This window comes from Lactuca virosa, chromosome 1 (genome assembly GCF_052849685.1).
Source record: "Lactuca virosa cultivar CGN04683 chromosome 1, Lactuca_virosa_CGN04683_v6, whole genome shotgun sequence".
Taxonomy (NCBI): Eukaryota; Viridiplantae; Streptophyta; class Magnoliopsida; order Asterales; family Asteraceae; genus Lactuca; species Lactuca virosa.
This window is the reverse complement of record NC_136426.1, coordinates 283288253-283306594: the sequence shown is the minus strand read 5'-3', so window position 1 is coordinate 283306594 and position 18342 is coordinate 283288253.

The window sequence follows — 18342 nt, the reverse complement described above, 5'->3', positions numbered from 1 at the left end:
TGGTGTCAGTAATATCAAATGTTTGATTGTATTTTATTTTAAGGAATACTCTAGTGTCGAAGCTTCGATGTCGAATGTCCTTATACTTTTTGTGCTTTCAGTTTTCCCTATAAATATAGGAAGGATAATTTTTTAGGGAAAGAACGCTTTCTCTTATTGAAATCTTTTTCTCTTTCCTCTTGTATTCAACCGATAAAGCAATACAACGTGCCAAACAGATTATATTTAGATCTTGTGTTCTAAATCAATTCGTACTCTAATTCTGTTTCATTGCTCGATTCAATCGGAACTACAGTTAGCCTTGCTAACGCCCCTCCGATGCTTAAGTTAGTAATGATATTTTGAAGAGAATAAGTAATGAAAAATGAAGGAGTAAAGGTAAAAAAAACATGCTTACCTTGATTGTATTGGGAGATGACTAGTTTTTCTTACATGAAATAGGTTTTGAGATGTATAGCGTTCCAGGATCTTGGCCGAATATTTCCATCTAGGGTGGCCAACCAATATGCCCCCTTTCTTGCTTCGACATCTATGAGATATGGCCCTTCCCATTTAGGTGCCAGTTTACCTGTACTAGGACCGTTGGTATTTTCGAATGTTTTCCTTAGTACCAAGTCTCGTACTTGGAATCTTGTGACTTTTATATTTTTATTGTACGCCTTGGTGATCATCTGTTGATGAGCAATAATACGGATCTTGGCAAGATCCTTAAGTTCATCGACAGTGTCGAGATCCTGGTGCAGGATCATGTTGTTGTCTTCTTGGTTTTGAGGTAGGTAGCTTTGTAGAGTTCAAAATATGTTGTGAGATGTCGAAGTGTCTTTTGTCATCTTTAGTATCAAACTCTGTTTTCATGTATTCATTGTATGTATTTCATAAGGGAATTTTAGAGTTCGAAGCTTAAGCGTCTTAGACTTTATTTATATTGTGTACTTATGTTAACTCCTATAAATAGGGGTAAGTATATGTGTTGGAGTAACTTTTATGTGATCTGTAAGAACACTTTACTCTTTCATATCGTGTATTCTTTCAGAAGAAATAGAGAGCCAAATAGATTATATTTACGTTTTGTGTACTTTATTCATTTCATACTCTGATTTCATTCTTACACTCGATTCATACGAACTACATTTTGTATCATAGCAGGATTCGTTCCGTTGATTTATGATTTTCTCGTTCTTTCAAAAGTTTTGAATCGTTATTTACGATCTAGAAATTTTCCGCAATTCTGATCTAGAAAATTTGATCTAATCAACTGATTTGAGTCGATTTTGCATCTCGTTAGATAAATCGATTGTTCGTTTATTGTGTTCTGTGAGATTCGTTCATTAGATTCTTCTTTCTCAAGATTTTCATCAATTTTTTCCGTACATCAATGGCAAACTTCAACATGAACATGATGACTGGTTTCTATCATCTTCTTGGTTCTTCAACTAACATTCTGATGCCGATTCCTGAATATTACGAGCAATAGGCGAGTAGAATGGAAGATTTTCTCAATGGGATTGATGAAGATCTTTGGAGCTGCATTACCGGTGGAAATCTTCCTTCAGTTCGGATTGAACAAGTTGGAACTATTGGTTCTGATCCTGATGTTGTATTGCAAACGGATAAACAAAAGGCAAACGACAATAGATGTTTGTGAGAACTTCACGGTGCTCTTCCACTGGTGTTTTACAATTACGTACATGGTTGCAAAACAACAAAGGAGATCTGGGATACTCTGAAAGAAAAGTATCAGGGAAGTGAGAAGACTAGAAAGAGCTCAATGAAATAGTGATTTCTAAGGAAACTCATCATCTGGGAAGAATGGAAGAGAAGAGTCGAAGGTTGAGAAGAAAGAAATTAAGGTTACTGGTGAGAAGGTGGAGAGGAAGTTAAAAGGTGACTCTGGTTTTTTATTGCAACTACTGCAATGGTGCGAATCATTTGGCAGTTGACTATATGTTAAGGAAAAGAGAAGATTAGAAGGATAGAGTGAAGGATGAAGCCTATTATGTCGAAAGGCTGGAGGAAGTAAGAGCAAGGACGAAGGGAATGTCACTTGTAGCAAAGGGAAGTGGTGATGGGGATGGTACTTATCAAATCTGGTCATCTGGATCAGATGATAAGGAGATGGGGAACCCCACACATGGAGCAATGTATGTAAGGTATGAAGTGGGAATTCAGTATGAGGAGAAAGTTATTGGGAAATGTTTCATTTCTACTGGAGAAAACAAGTCTCCAATGACTTCGAATGTACGCTCTTTTGTCGAATCCTATAATATTCCTTTTAGTTTATATGATACTGTCTTATCTGATTTCGATGATGCTATTACGTATGTTAATGACTTGCTTATTTCTGTTAGTAGTGATGTTGAAAAATTGAAATCCTTATTGATTGAAACACATAAGCGATTAGAGTCGAATAGGAGTAGAATAGACAATCTTGAGTTGCAATTGAAAAATGTTACTATTGGTATTCCAAAGGGAGAAAATAGATTCAACATCCTATGATTGTGAGAAAAAGATTTCTGAATTTGATAAAGTCCCAAATGATTCTTATGCATATGGTATTGTTAAGATAAATGAATGCTTAGATGCTATTGATTTGGTACATACTGATAATGAGACCTTGACCAAAACCAAACAAATATTTTTTTTGAAAAGGACTGAGAATTCGTCATGTGACTCTCCACACAATTTTGCTGATATCGAAGATGATTATGATAATATCAGTGAAATTGAGGAGGAGAAAGTTGTTGATTGTTCTAAGTTATCTGTCATTAATGTCACTTGGATGGCTAAGGGTAAAGAAATTTGTAATGATTCATTGGAAAAGGTTAACACTGACCAACTCTCAACATCAAAAGTTCATGACTATGACCGTGTGACTGTCGAAGATAGTGAAACTGATAGTGATAATGATGAAGAAGATGTTACAATTGAAACGGCCTTTTTCCAATTGAAGGAAAAATGTCCTCATTATATCGAATCGGACTCATTTGTTTATCCAAATTTCAAATGCACCGATGATGTGGTGTTTCCCAATCAGGTGTTTGTCACTACATAAAATGGAGACAAAGTGAATCCTGAAATCAACAAGATTCTTGTTGAAGATAACAAAGAAGTTTCGAAAGAAGGTTTTTTCTCAAACCAAAGCACAGTTGAAAATGCTCTTAACAAAAACTCATCCACTTTTCAAAGGCAAAAACCAAAAAGAACTTGAGAAATTAAGACAAAAAAAGCAAATGATGGCAAACAATCAAGTGAACCAGTTTCTCAAAATCAAAAGACAAAAGCAAAAGTTTTCAATGTACAAATTCAAAAGGTTTCAAAAGAAGAAGGAATTTTGATGTCAAAAGCTCGAAAAAAAGTATATTGGAAAACTATCATGTCTTTCAAGAAACCAAACGATTTTGCAAAAATATCGTCTGACCAGAAAACGACTAAACAAGTCCAGACCTTTTCACAAGATAAGTCTTTTACTCGGAACAAACCCGCTCAGAAACAAAATGATTTTTCAAAAAGTCATTCAAAAGTTCAAAAATCAAATCAAAAACCGAATGTTCAAAAATCAAGAAATGTGAATATTGTTCGAAACCAACAACAAAGGAATTTTGTTCCAAATCGTCAAAACATAAGGTTTTCACCAAACAATTTTCATAGAAATGTTTTTCAACAAAATGAACAAAGAAAATTTAATCAATTTTAAAATCAAAGACGATATTCTAATGAACAACAAGTTTGTAATCGAGCATCTATCGGTTATAACAAACTTTTTCAAAACCATGCAAAACCATCATTTCCAAAAACTGATTTTGTAATGCTGGACGTCAAAGGAAAGAGACATGAACCATTTAAGCCAAAACAACCTTACTTTCCCAATCCTAATTCGAAGCAGAAAGTCAATGCTTCATTTATCAAACGAAAAACTGACACGAAGAATATAAATCATTGGATTGAAGGAAAAGGAAAGCAATACCAATCAGGGAAGTTTTGACAAGAGGAAATCAGGTATGCCTACGAAAGCTACCTGAATGAGTCACAAACTGGGAGTTATTTATCGAACAATTTGAATCCTTCAGTTCGAAAATGGAAAGAAATTCCTAAAAAAACGTTCTGGCCAAACGAACTGCTGATGGCAAAGGGAAAGTCAGTGTAACACCAAAATTAATGAATGATTTCATTCTGATACCTAATTCAGTAGAAGTTGACATAATCGATAGTCTGAAGTCCAAAGCTCGAAGTTGGGTGTTAGGATGTTTGTTTCATGATGCATTTCACTCTAATCACTAAGGACCCAAAAAACCTTGGGGACCTAAATTCTTTCATTGATCACAGGTACTAAGTGACGAGCAATATGATGAACACTGGTACATTAACAGTGGTTGCTCTCGTTACATGACAAGTCGAAAGGAAAATTTGCGAGATTATCGAAGTTTAGAAAATGTTGGAGTTGTGAAATTTGCAAATAACTAGAAATGCAAGGTTAAAGGCTATTGAAAAGTCACAAATGGCAAGTTCACAGTCAATCGAGTGGCATACGTCGAAGGTCTTAAACACAACTTGGTTAGTGTTTCATAACTTGTTGTAGGCATTGGTAATCAAGTAGTCTTCGATGAGGAAGGAAGTGTCATTTCGAACAAAGAAACCAAATAGGTTTTACTCAAGTCTAAGAAGAAAGGTGATATCTTCACTCTCGACATGAAGCCAATCGTTAGTGTAACCTCTGTTTGCTTACTTTCGAAGGAAACGTCTGAGTTGAGTTGGTTGTGGCATCGTAGACTGTCTCATCTAAATTTAAAAAATCTGAACAAATTGGTGGTAAATGATCTTGTTCTAGGCTTACCCACTTTAGAATTTGATAATGATTCATTATGTCCAGCATGCGAAAAGTGGAAGCAACACCGTCAAGGTCATCCAATAGTCATCGATTCGAAGTTCATCGAACCTCTAGAACTTGTTCACATTGATCTTTGTGGACCATCGACTGTTGAGTCTCTCAACAAGAAGAGATACATATTGGTCATTGTCGATGATTTTTCACGGTTTACTTGGGTTTACTTTGTTCGTTAGAAGTCAAAAACTGCTCAAGTAATGATCGGTTTCATCAAGCACATTGAACTCAGTTTGCGAAAGAAAGTTAGAAAGATGAAAAGTGATAATGGCTCAAAATTCAAGAATCACGTTCTTGATTTATTTTTGGCTGATCTAGGGATTAAGCATAATTTTTCTTCTCCTTGTACACCTCAACAAAATGGTGTTGTCGAAAGGAGAAACAGGTCTCTATGCGAAGCAGCGATGACTATGCTCACCTATGCGAATCTACCATAATATCTATGGGCAGAAGCAGTTTCGACAACATGTTTCACTCAAAACCGATCTATTATTCATCGTCGTTTTAATATCACCTCGTATGAAATCATTAACAATCGAAAACCAAATGTGAAAATGTTTCATGTTTTTGGTTGTAGATGTTTTATCATGAATCTCAAAGATAACCTTTCAAATTTTTTGTCCAAAGCTGATGAGGGGATATTTTTGGGATATTCGATCAACTCAGTCGCATATAGGTTGTTAAATTAGCGAATAAGGAAGATTGAAGAAACTTTCAATCTCACTTTTGATGATTATTATGTTAAATGTGTCGAAAAGACTTTTTAACAGAAGCCTATTTTCAATGAAATCAATGATGAGTCTGTTATTACTAATTCTTTTGATTTAGATGACGACTTAATTTTTGGTGTTCCTAACAAAGAAATAGATGTTGAAGGTCATGCTAATGATAATCAGATTCCTGAAGCATCGAAACATTTTGAAGGTTCGACGTTAACTTATGAAGATGTTGATTTAAATTCTACAACAAACTCTCTAATACATGTCGAAAGTCACCCGGTGTTGTAAGGTGATCAAGTGGAGGAGGAGAACTTGAATTCTATATTAGCAAATCATTTAACGAATCTGATGTTGAGGGGGAGCATGAACGTTCGAATACTGATGTCGAGGGGGAGCCTTATAATTCGAATCCAACTGTCGAGGGGGAGCATGACAATTCTAACCCAATTGTTGAGGATGAGCAATATGGACTCATACCTAGTGTTTCAAATGAACAATCTGATGCTTTTTATGAATTGTATGATAATGTGTCCAATGCAGGAGAAGTTTCTAAAACGGATGAAATGTTCGAAGATGCACCTTTGGATTTCGATCCTGCATATCCACAACTGGATAGATGGACAAGCAATCATCCTAAAGAACAATCTTGCTGTGGGCATCACCACTTGAGTGGGGATCATTGTTTCCGTTCCGAACACTAATGTGAATGAGGTTTGGTCTGTAGCTACCTTGGAAGTGGATTTGTCTTCCTAGAATACAAAAGGAAGTGCGTCTGCCCATCTTCCTTTCTTCTCATCCGGCCTTTTCTTCAAACTATTAACTATAAATTTTTTGTTGGATTCTGCTTAGTCGTTGGCCTGAGGGTGGACAGGAGTAGGCATCACCATCTTGATTCCCCAACTTGTGCGAAAGTCCCTCTTCCTTTTGCTTATGAGTTGGGATCCATTGTCGCATATAATTTCAGTGGGGATCCCGAACCTCGTTAAGATCTTACGTTTGATGAAGGGTACTACCTCTTTTCCTCTTACTTGGACATGGGCTTCAGCTTCTTTCCATTTTGAGAAGTAGTCGGTCATTACTAGCATGAAGACTTTTCCTCCAAGGACTAATAGCAGTTTACCTACTATATCCATGTTGGATTTGGTGTCTAAGCCCATAACTATAACTGCTGTGTACTTGACCCGATTGTAGCATGGTCCCTTTTTGGGTTGCCTTTACCAGTGCAATTTGATAGGAAGGGTTTTTGAGAATAAGGTTATGTATGACTTATTAATATATTACAAGTATAATATATTAATATTATTTAATTAGTATTATTCAAGAATTAATTTGGAATTAATTTTGTGATCAAAAGAGACTAATTAAATATATGGGGATTGTTATGTAAATCAATCATTCTTGTAATACGGGCTAATGATCCATGACTATATGGTTGGGCAAAACCAATAAGATAATCCATGGATATTCCATGGAGGTTAACCCATGGTGCATAAGAATGTGAAAAGTCATGGATCATTAGGGTTTACAAAGTGTAATCCTAGTGTTTCGCACATTACAAATAGTGCCCTATAAGTTAAAATCGGCTACACACTCTTTGGAGTCAAGAATCTTATTCTGCTAAAACCTTCTCCTGCATTTTGGTGTTTGTCAACCGATAGAGGCATCATACTTGAGGTGATCAAGCTTACAAAGGTCAAGAAATCTACTCTACTCAAGAGGTAAGCATCCAAACTAAGTTTTATATTATATAGCTTCAATTGTATGCTAGTTAGGGAGAATGCTTTGGAAAAAGAAAATGCATGTATAATTAGAGACAACATAGATCCAAAGCATTTAGGGTTGCATGTGCACCATAGGAGTGTTATAGTGCTTAAAACCCAACAGTGGTATCAGAGCCAAGTTGTTTTCTATTATATTTGATGCTGACTAGTTTTTCAAAGCTGAAAAAGTTGAAAATTTGTCCTCTGACTGATGAACTCGCCGAGTACATGAACAAACTCGACGAGTCCACTCAGTAAACAGGGCAACTCGGCGAGTCAGTTCATGTACTCAACGAGTTAAAGGCCCTGTTTGCAGAATTTCGAGATTCTTAGCCTGGTTTGGATTAAGAACACTACCACAAACTGTTTTGGATCATTGGAAATGTTTTTTATGATATGGTAGTGCTTGTACTCATCCAAACACAAGATAATTGTCAATGTTTTAAAATAATTGTTGTTTTTATATGATAAACAAAATTGCTTTCAAATTATTGACTTGAAAAATTATCTTGCCTATGAGTTTAGTTAGATCATGAATTATGTGATAATTTAGTTGTTAGCAAAATGATCTAAATGATGTTTAATGACCTCCATGACTTGTCCTGAAGTTATGGAAAATGAAAGGTCTCATACATTAAAATCAATTAAAATGATAAGTTATGAATGTGAAGAGTTTTGACAAGTTTCAAAACATGCCCTCAAGTTTTGGAATTTGTAGAGTCTCATCAATGAAACTTTAATTCCAAACCCTAGATATATATATATATATATATATATATATATATATATATATATATATATATATATATATATATATATATATATATATATATTGATAAGACAAATTCGGTCTTACCGTTAATAGGCCTCATTCACGAAGCCGGACTATAAGGGGGGTATAAGGTTATTGCCTATAAAAAGGTAGGTTAATGGGTGTCCACTCTCACCCACCGCTTCCTTGACTGGTGGAGGGTCGTTATCCGAACGGGTAGGATAGGACATTAATTCGCCTTCATTAAAAAGTATAATGATAAATATAAAGTAACTAAATTTTTATTAAATTCCCAATCTTAGTTACTTTAGGAAAAATGTAAAATGGTGCTAATCCATGAAATTACACTTTGCACCTTGTTAAGTCGTTAGTGGAGCGTGTGTGGTTAACCAGCACACTAATCTGGGACTGACAATGTGTGGCAAAGGGTAACTTGGTGTTAATTATAGATCAATGGAGCGTGTGTGGTTAACCAATACATTGATTAGGTGATTTGTAACATTGGGTGTACCAAGCTAATTTGCATTGTTATTCACTCCTTGATTTTGATCCTCGGTATCCCAGTCACAAACTTGAAGGGCACAATCTAGATTTAAATATGCCATTGAAAATTTCAATCAATCTTAAAGATCTAGGAATTTCAAATCCAATTAAAACTTAATAATCTATGTCGTTTTTCATGGTAGAAATTGGTAAATCGTCATTTACCTACCTTCAAATATTTTACAATTGGATTACGACATCCCTCTTCACAATTGTAGAATATTGTGTTGGGTCCTAGCCTTGATATTTCATATTGGGTGTAATATTAAGGATTATTGTCTAATGTAAACTTTGTTCTTCTTTTTCAGATGTTTATCCTAAACAATGCTTCCAACCCAATCCCTTCAGACTATTTCTCCCTAAGAAATCTATGTGGGAGGGTCATTTTCGATGGCTCAAATTTCAATGACTGGATTCTTAACGTCAGAATGGCTATTCGCTATGAGGACAAAGAATATGTCCTTGATAAAGAGCTCAAAGAGATTGATGTCACCACTGCTACTCCTGAACAAATCGTTGAACACACAACTCATGAGAGGGATGCGACAAATGTGTCGTGTCTAATGATTGCAACCATGACTGCTGAGCTGCAGAAGTCCTATGAGGACTTTTATCCTTATGAAATGTATCATGATTTGATGGAAAGATACCATCAAAGTGCTCGACAGGACAGGTATGAGATCATTTCCTCCATCATCACAACCAAAATGAAGGATGGTGAACTCATCACGGCCCACTTGCAGAGAATGCAGAGATTCGTGGACCGCTTGCTTAAGATAAATGTTAAATTTGATGAAGAGTTGGCCATATATATTATTCTACACTCTTTACCTTCTTGTTATGATCAGTTTCGTATGACCTATAATATGAACAAGGAGGAGGTCACTCTTAGCAAGCATCAAGGCCTTCTTAGGACTGCAGAAAGCAACCTGAAAGGCAAGTCGGTTGTGTCTACTCTTACTACTACTTCTACCCCTGTTCTGGCAATCAGACATGGGAAGGGAAAGAAGAGGAAGGTTCCTACAAGAGTCGTAAGGGAAAGTCTCTTGATGGATCATCTTCAAGTAGGACCAAAGCTGGTTCTGTTAATCCCTCCTCGAATCCGAACGAAGCTGACTGCTTCCATTGTCATGAAAAAGGGAACTGGAAACGAAGCTACCCCAAGTACTTGTAGGACATAAAGGATGACAAGATCAAGCCCTCCTTTGTAGGTATTTACACTATTCAATCTAATAACTCATCACATGCTAATTCTTTGGTCCTTGATACAGGTTGTGGTATTCACATTTGTTCAGATTTGCAGGGACTAAAAAGAAGTAGGGATGTGGAGCACGGAAAGATAAACTTAATCATGGGAAATAGGACATTGTCGCCTGTAAACAAGATTGGAGTTTATTCTTTATTGGTTAGTAATGGTTTTAATTTAGATTTGAATATTTGTTGTTACTCGGCCGATATGGAGAGAAATGTTATTTCCTTTCACAGTTTGTATAAACAAGGTTTTACCTTTTCTTTTAATAATGGAAATGGTGGTATTTATGCTTATTGTAATGGTGTATTTTATTTTGAAGCATTACCTTGAAATGATATATATGAAACTATGATGGTTGTAGATAACCTAGGAAATAATGTGTTGAATGTTGATTCTTCCAATGATTTAGATAAAGCATGCTTGTGGCATTGTCGTCTTGGACATGTCAACAACAAGCGCATAACCCAACTCCAAAAGGATGGAGTTTTGGATTCATTCAACTTAAAGTCGGATGACACTTGCGAATCTTGTGTACTTGGAAAGATGAACAAGTCACCCTTCTCTGGTACTTGTGAAAGGGGTGAAGGTATGTTGGATCTCATACACACTGATGTGTGTGGACCATTCAGAACCGCTTCTATGTGACTTTTACTGATGATTATAGTAGATATGGGTATATTTAATTAATCAAGCATAAGTCAGAAACCTTTGAAAAGTTCAAAGAGTTTAAGAAAGAAGTGGAGAATCAATTGGGCAGGAAGATAAAGATGTTGCGATCCAATCGAGGAGGAGAGTATCTTAGTATCGAGTTCCTTGACTATCTTAAGGAATGTGGAATTGTTTCACAATTAACGCCACCTAGGACACCGCAGTTTAATGGTGTGGCTGACAGGCGCAATAGAACCTTGCTAGACATGGTTCGTTCCATGATGAGTCAAGCTTCGTTACCTATCTCATTCTGGGATATGCCTTAGAGACTGCCGCCCATATCCTAAATCTAGTCCCTACCAAAGAGGTTTCCAAAACTCCTCACGCGATGTGGACAGGGAAAGTTCCCACATTAGATCACATCAAATTTTGGGGTTGCAAGGCTTTTGTGAGAAAAGAAACTCATGACAAGCTCGAACCTCGGAGTGAGCAATGTATTTTCATCTGCTACCTACAAAAATCCTTTGGATATCTCTTCTACTGACCGAGTGACAATGTTGCCTTCATTGCGAGGAGATGAGTCTTTCGCGAGAGAGAACTCATAGGCCAAGGAAACAGTGGGAGGAAAATTGACCTTGAAGAGCTTCAAGAGTCAAGTGGTGAAGGAACCTCAAACACTAGCAATCAACCTAAGGAGGAAACTCCGGTTGATCCAATTGACGAGTCCGTACCTCTAAGGCATTCCATTAGAGTTAGAAATACACCTGAGTTTTATGGTTTCCATATTACTACTGAAGGTGATACATTTATCAGTAACAGCTAGAAGGAAGCCATGGCAGGCCCCACATCTGCAAAATGGAAACAGGCTATAGATAGCGACATTCAGTCCATCTATGACAATCAAGTTTGGAACTTGGTTGATAATGTATCGTGTCGTAAGACAGTCAGGTGAAAATGGATCTTCAAGAAGAAAACCGACATGGATGGGAAAGTACACACATATAAAGCGTGACTGGCTGCGAAGGGCTTTACTCAAACTACGAGAGTTCACTATCATGAGACCTTCTCACCAGTAGCGAATATTAAATCTATAAGGGTTATGTTGGCCTTAGCTGCATTTCATGATGATGAAATATGGCAAATAGATGTCAAAACAGTTTTCCTTCATGGAAAGTTGGCTGAAGATGTTTACATGAGTCAGCCAGAGGGTTTTGTCAATGCAAAGTACCCTAATAGAGTGTGTAAGCTTGAGAAATCCATTTATGGATTGAAACAAACATCTCGCAGATGGAATCTTTCTTTTGATGAGAAAGTCAAAGAGTTTGGATTTTCAAGAAGCGAGGATGAGTCCTGTGTATATGTCAAAGCTAGTAGGAGTATAGTTAGGTTTCTGGTATTGTATGTAGGTGACATACTGCTCATAGGAAACGACATCCCAACCTTGCAGGAAGTTAAGTCCAGGCATGGGAAGTGTTTCGCTATGAAGGACCTCGGAGAAGCTGCTTATATCCTAGGGATAAGGATATTGAGAGATAGGAGTAAAAGACTAATAGGATTTAGTCAAAGTATCTACTTGGACAAGGTGTTGAAGCGTTTCAGCATGGAGAACTCCAAGAAAGGTAACCTACCTATCCTAAGCAATACCAAACTAAGTAAGACTCAGAGTCCAAGTACAGAGACTGAGATAGCAGAGATGAGTCGAATACCATATGCTTCTGAAGTTGGCTCGATCATGTATGCTATGACTTGTACTCGCCCAGATGTGGCCTTTGCTTCGATCATGGTCAAAAGATATCAAGGGAACACTGGTAAAGCTCATTGGATTGCGGTTAAGAACATTCTTAAGTACCTGCAGAGGACTAAGGACTAGATCCTTACCCTCGGTGGGAGTGATGACTTGAGAGTGACAGGGTATAGCGATGCCAGCTTTCAAACCGACAGAGATAATTTCCGCACTTAGTCGGGCTGGGTATTTACCCTGAATGGAGGAGCAGTAATATGGAAAAGTTCCAATCAGGAGACTGTAGCTGACTCAACGTGTGAATCAGAGTACATAGCAGCAAGCGAAGCATCGAAGGAGGCAATATGGTTAAAAAACTTCATTGGAGACCTTGTAGTCATTCCATTCACAAAGGAGCCTATGGAGATTTTTTGTGATAATGAAGGGGCGGTTGCCTTAACCAAGGAATGGAGAGATCATGGTAGATCCATACATATCGACAGAAAGTACCACATCATAAGATATCAAGTAGAAGAATGGCACCTCGTGGTAAAGGGGATATCGTCGGAGGACAACCCAACAAATCCTCTTACAAAGGGACTGACTTGGGTTAAGCACTTGCAGCATGCAAGGGGCATTGGGCTAACAGACGATATTAGTTTTAGTGGTTAGATAAATAGAAACTTGTAATAGCTAAATTGTAATTAACATTTTTTGATTAAATAAAAGGAGTTTTATTTATAAGTAAAGTTACTGTCTTGTGGCAATTATTTACTATTGTTTCACTTTGCATGTTTTGACTTCCAAAATAATAAAAATGTGATTATTATTATTGTTCAAACTATCCACAGTCGATTATATATTGGAAGTAAGTATGAAAGAAGATTTTCATGAGTTGGCTGGTAGATTGTCTAAGGAGTTAGGCATAGAAACAGTTTGCTACACCATTCATGAGTACTTCTGAAATAAGATTTGAGTATTGGATCAACCCGCGCTCACCTGAATTACTTCATGGAATTTATCATGAATAATTGTGAGACAATAATATCATATTATCTTTTATATGAGTTGTTGACTACGAGTCGGTTATGCATTGATGGAATGAAAATGCATCGGTAACTTGATGATATAAAATGTGTCGTTGTGCATGATTTGATGAGTAGTTAGTACAAGCATATAATGTCAAAGTTTATCTGTTCCTTTTATTCTAAGAGGATTAAAAGAGATATCTTGGGCCCCTCGATGATTTTGCTTTGACTTATGTGTTGGGCCCGGTCAGAACTAAATTGATGTGTTCAGTTATGTTCTATGTCAGATGAATCAGAAATCGGGAAACAAACTGCTGGACAACAAGTATGACATTGTTCCATGTATTTGTCTAGCTGATATCTTGAGAATAGAGGAGTATATGATCACTTATCTAAAGGATGCGTCACTGATTGGGTCAGAGTTGAGAGCGGCTTTTGAAAGCTTACGATTGCTAAGTCGGATCCTGAAGTTACATTGGCAGCCCTCACCATACACACATAGTTCTCTCATGGTGGCCGATTTTGACAAGAATAAGATGCTTATATAGTTTTTCACAATTAGGGTTACACCATGTAAACCCTAATTGGCATGGTGTCACACCCCCGACCGAGGCGGCGTAACACGCCAGGATGTGCGACTAAGTTCATGGATCACAGATAAATTGAATATACAGCACAAGTACAACAATAAACAAAACAGCATTTCATTACATATTTATGTTTTCGTACAAGGTTCTTACAGATAGTAATAAAATAATAATACGAGTTTGCCTTAACAGTTAGGCATAACAGTTCAAAAGTAGAAAATTAAAGTACTTGCGAGTCATGTTTTCCATCGTCTGAGTGTGCCCGAAATTTCAGTGATTTCCTGAGAATACATGTATTTTGAAAGTCAACACGAGGTTGGTGAGAGTCACAGGTTTTCTGCTAGCCGCAGTAATAATACTTTCAAAAGTCCAAAACTATTTTTCTTGTGTAACAATAGTTGAAACAATGCTTGTCATGAGTCTTTAAAAGCCAAAAAGTATTTTTATAAATAAATCCATGCTTTTAAAGAAAATGTGTTTTAAATAACTTCATGAAAGTTTAAATATATCCATTGTATAAGTAACCACTATACTTAAAAATAGTTCTGAAAGCAACCAAACCTATGGTTGTAATGAAAAAGTGAGAGAGATTCGTGTTAATGTTTTTAGTGAGTTCTATAATCGAGCTATGGACGAAAAGTACCCCTCCCTACGACGCTTCATTGGACGTCGTAGTAACGATTGTAGACACATATCACCTGCTACGATTGATCAGCCGATGGTTGTAGCTAGCAACCGCAGGTGGGGTTGTCGACCCCATATAGATCTATACATATGTACCTCGCTCCGAAGATTAACGATTATAGCAGTGTGGGGCAGGCTAAGTGATTAAACTCAGCTAATGAATAGTAGCGCCTCACTCAAAAACCATTAACGAAAAGTTTGTGAATAACTCTCAGCCATAACTTAATTATAGTTAAGTACCAGGCATAATGAATTTCGTAGTATAGCATTTGTAAAAGTCGAGTATGGTTGACGTATTTATAAAAGTATAAATTACTCGCTTTTATAGAGATATGTATTTCAACATAAAGATCTTGTATAAGTGTGTAAAGTCTTTTGTATAAAAGTATTCATGGGTGTAGTCTTTGAAACTATGAACTACTTTTATATTTGTATATGTATGTAAAGCCTTATGCACGAAAGTATTCACGTATGGAAGTCTTTATAACTATAAACGTGTAGCATGCATATCATATAAGACTTATGTATTTGTATAATAAATATTATTTAGCACATGTATTCTCCCCCAAAAATGAATAAATATAAAAGAGGGGCCGTAACTCCCACCTTATCGAGTGGTTAACGAGTAGTTCTGAAGACCGGAATGTATTGCCGAGATGTCGTGATTTCCGGGATTAATCTGATTTCCTAGAAATAGTTGTTATAAATTAATATTTGGTTGCCATTGTGTAGTTGGACTAAGTGTAATGATTTATAAATTTTCTAATTATCTCAAAATTTATTTAAATAATCCATTTAAATAAATTTTATTTTAAAAATTAATAATTTAATTTATTATTTTCCCGAAATACTTTAAATAAACCAAGAAAATTTTAAATTGGGCTAACTTCAAAAGGGAATTTATTTATACTAAATTTTATTTAATAAATAATATTTATAAAATTGTTTATTTAGTTTTGTATTAAAATTGGATTTATTTTGAAAGTATTTTTCCAGTTTAGGGTAAGTTTTAAACATTCTTATAAAACTTTTATTGTTTAAATCTTACATTTGAGATAACTTTCTTAAAGGAAGGACTAAATTCGGCAATATAAAAGTATGGGGACTATATATATTTAATTTGCAATGATGTTTGAACAGTATACAAATTTATAACAGGAGGCATATGCCTCCTGTTCTTCTTCCCCAACGTGATACACAAACGAAAGAAAAAAAAATTCTTGCAGCGATTGATTTTTTTTATGGTTCTTGATACATGGAAGCATAAAACAAAATTAGGGGGTGGAGATGGCTTACTAGTGACGAAATGGAGGCCAGAAGTGGTGGCGGTCGGTGGTTATCGCTGCAACAGGAGGCTGACGGGGGTGGTGGTTCCGATACTACTCCCTCCGTTCTTCCTCCTTTCTGTTGGATTTCGATGCAGGGGGTATGGAGAAGCTTCCTGGGATCGAAGCAAATAGCAAACTAAGATTAGGGATGAAGTTTTTGGGTGGTGGCAGTGGGTGTTTGAAGGTGGTTGTGGGGGGTTCTTCCATCTTTTCTGGACAAATATGGTTAGTGGAGAGGAAGAGAGTGATAGAGAGAAGAGGGAAGAAGTTGATGATTTGTGTCGAATGAAGCACCCATGTGTGACAACTGTCAAATTCAGGTCATTCTCGGACTCATGCATCTTTTTATAAAAACCATATATGCACAACATGCCATGGCCTAGTAGTATAAATTAAGTCAAAATCTTGCATAAACTAGGATCCAACTAAAATCTAGGACTAATATACTTGACTCTTACGATTCTAGTAAGTTGTTTAGCTACTGTAGGAAATGCCAATACCTGAATTAGAACAAACTTCAAACTTTGTTACAATTGAAAAAGGGTATAAAACCCTAAAAATAAATTAAAATTTTCTAATTTCATTTCAATATGATGGTGAATATCAAACAATGTTCTAAAAACCCTAAAGAGCCCAAAAATCCAAATTTATAAACATTAAAACCTAAAAACTCTATAAGATTTGCTATGAACCTCCTAATATCAAATTTAAATAATCAAATTATGGGATATAATCAAAGACATAAAAATTTAAATTATCAAACATTAATCATAATTTATTAGTTAAAAACAAAGATTTTTAAATAAATCAAGAATTACATAAAGAAGCATTTTTATAAAAATTAGGGTTTTATAAAAATTGAAGAGGGAATGCATATAATTTAAATTTTAAGAGAGAGGGAGCCTCTCTCACTCATAAAGTCGGCCACCTCCTCCAAGGCACCCCTTTTCCCCAAAAATCTCAATCATTTTATTCTTCTCTTACACTTCAACTTCCCCTTCACTCTCTCTCTCTCACACTCCACTCTTTACAACACTCAAACTCTCTCTTCCTCTCTCCAAACCCACGAAATTCTCCAGCCAAGAACACCTCTCAACACTCAAATCTTCATCTTCTAAGGTTGTTCTTCAAGGTAAAACCGAAAATCCTTCATTTTCCTTCACTTTTCTTTCTTGTTTTAAAGGTTTTTCTTGCACTTCTCATTCTTCTATACCATTCTTTATGAACATTCATGAACATATCCATGAATGTTGAGTTTGATGATGATGGTGGTAGGGTTTCACCCAAGAACAACATGCATGTTGTCTAATGGTGAAATAAAAGGACCAAAACCTTTGTCAAACCCTAAAATACGGATTTTTACAAGTTTTAAAGGTTCATCTACCTTGTGCATTCAAGTTTTTCCTTTGAAAACATCACTATGAACAAAATATGTCCATGCATGGTCTTCAAACCGTGAAGCATGTGATGAACATCAAGTTAAAGAGTTTGATGATCAAAGTACATTGTTAATAGTGTATGTAAATGATTTTATTTATAAAAAAATCTAAAGACCCTTTTCTATTCAAAACAAAATTTCCTCAGAATCCCAGTAAGATAATATGAGGATTTGAAAAATCCCAAGAGTTTTTATCATTTCCTTGATTTATTACAATTGTTACAAGAAAACAAGGGCTTCAATCATATAAAATACTTTCTGAGGTCTATAAATCCTAGATAAATTCTTGGATGACCCCTAAAGTAAATGATGGCATCTCATTAAGTTCCATCGATTTTTCTTACTGGTTAGTATGACTTTTGATTTTCTTTTTGTTTGGTCCCAATAAATCACAAAACCACTTTAGAGGGTGTTAAAACGATATGTAACAATTGTCGCAGCTTTTACCAGAGGTGGAAGACTCAGAAAACTATTTTCAGAATTTTTCATAATGCATTCCTATTTTTCCCCGATTTTTGTATTTATAATGGACTAAAAACAAAAGAAATAGTTCTGCTCATCCAAAATTCATGAAAATTTACCAGAACACCTTATAATACATTAGGATGCTACATAAAAATTCTTATGATTTTTGCTATTCTGTATGCTATTTTTCTTCTATTTTCCCAAGATTAAATACACTTAAACCCATTTCTTATTAGAATAAATGCACAAAAATCATACAATTGGGTTAAACAGTTTACAAATTCATTTTTATATTTTTCCTAGCTTAATAATGTTTAATAACAGTAATATAAAAAGTTTGGGTAATTTTGGAAACTGTTTTCTATTTATTTCATTTTTAATTAGAATAAATGCACAAAAATCATAAAGTTGTGTTAAACAGTTTAGAAATCCATTTTTATATTTTTCCTAGCTTAATAATGTTTAATAACAGTAATATAAAAAGTTTGGGTAATTTTGGAAACTGTTTTCTATTTATTT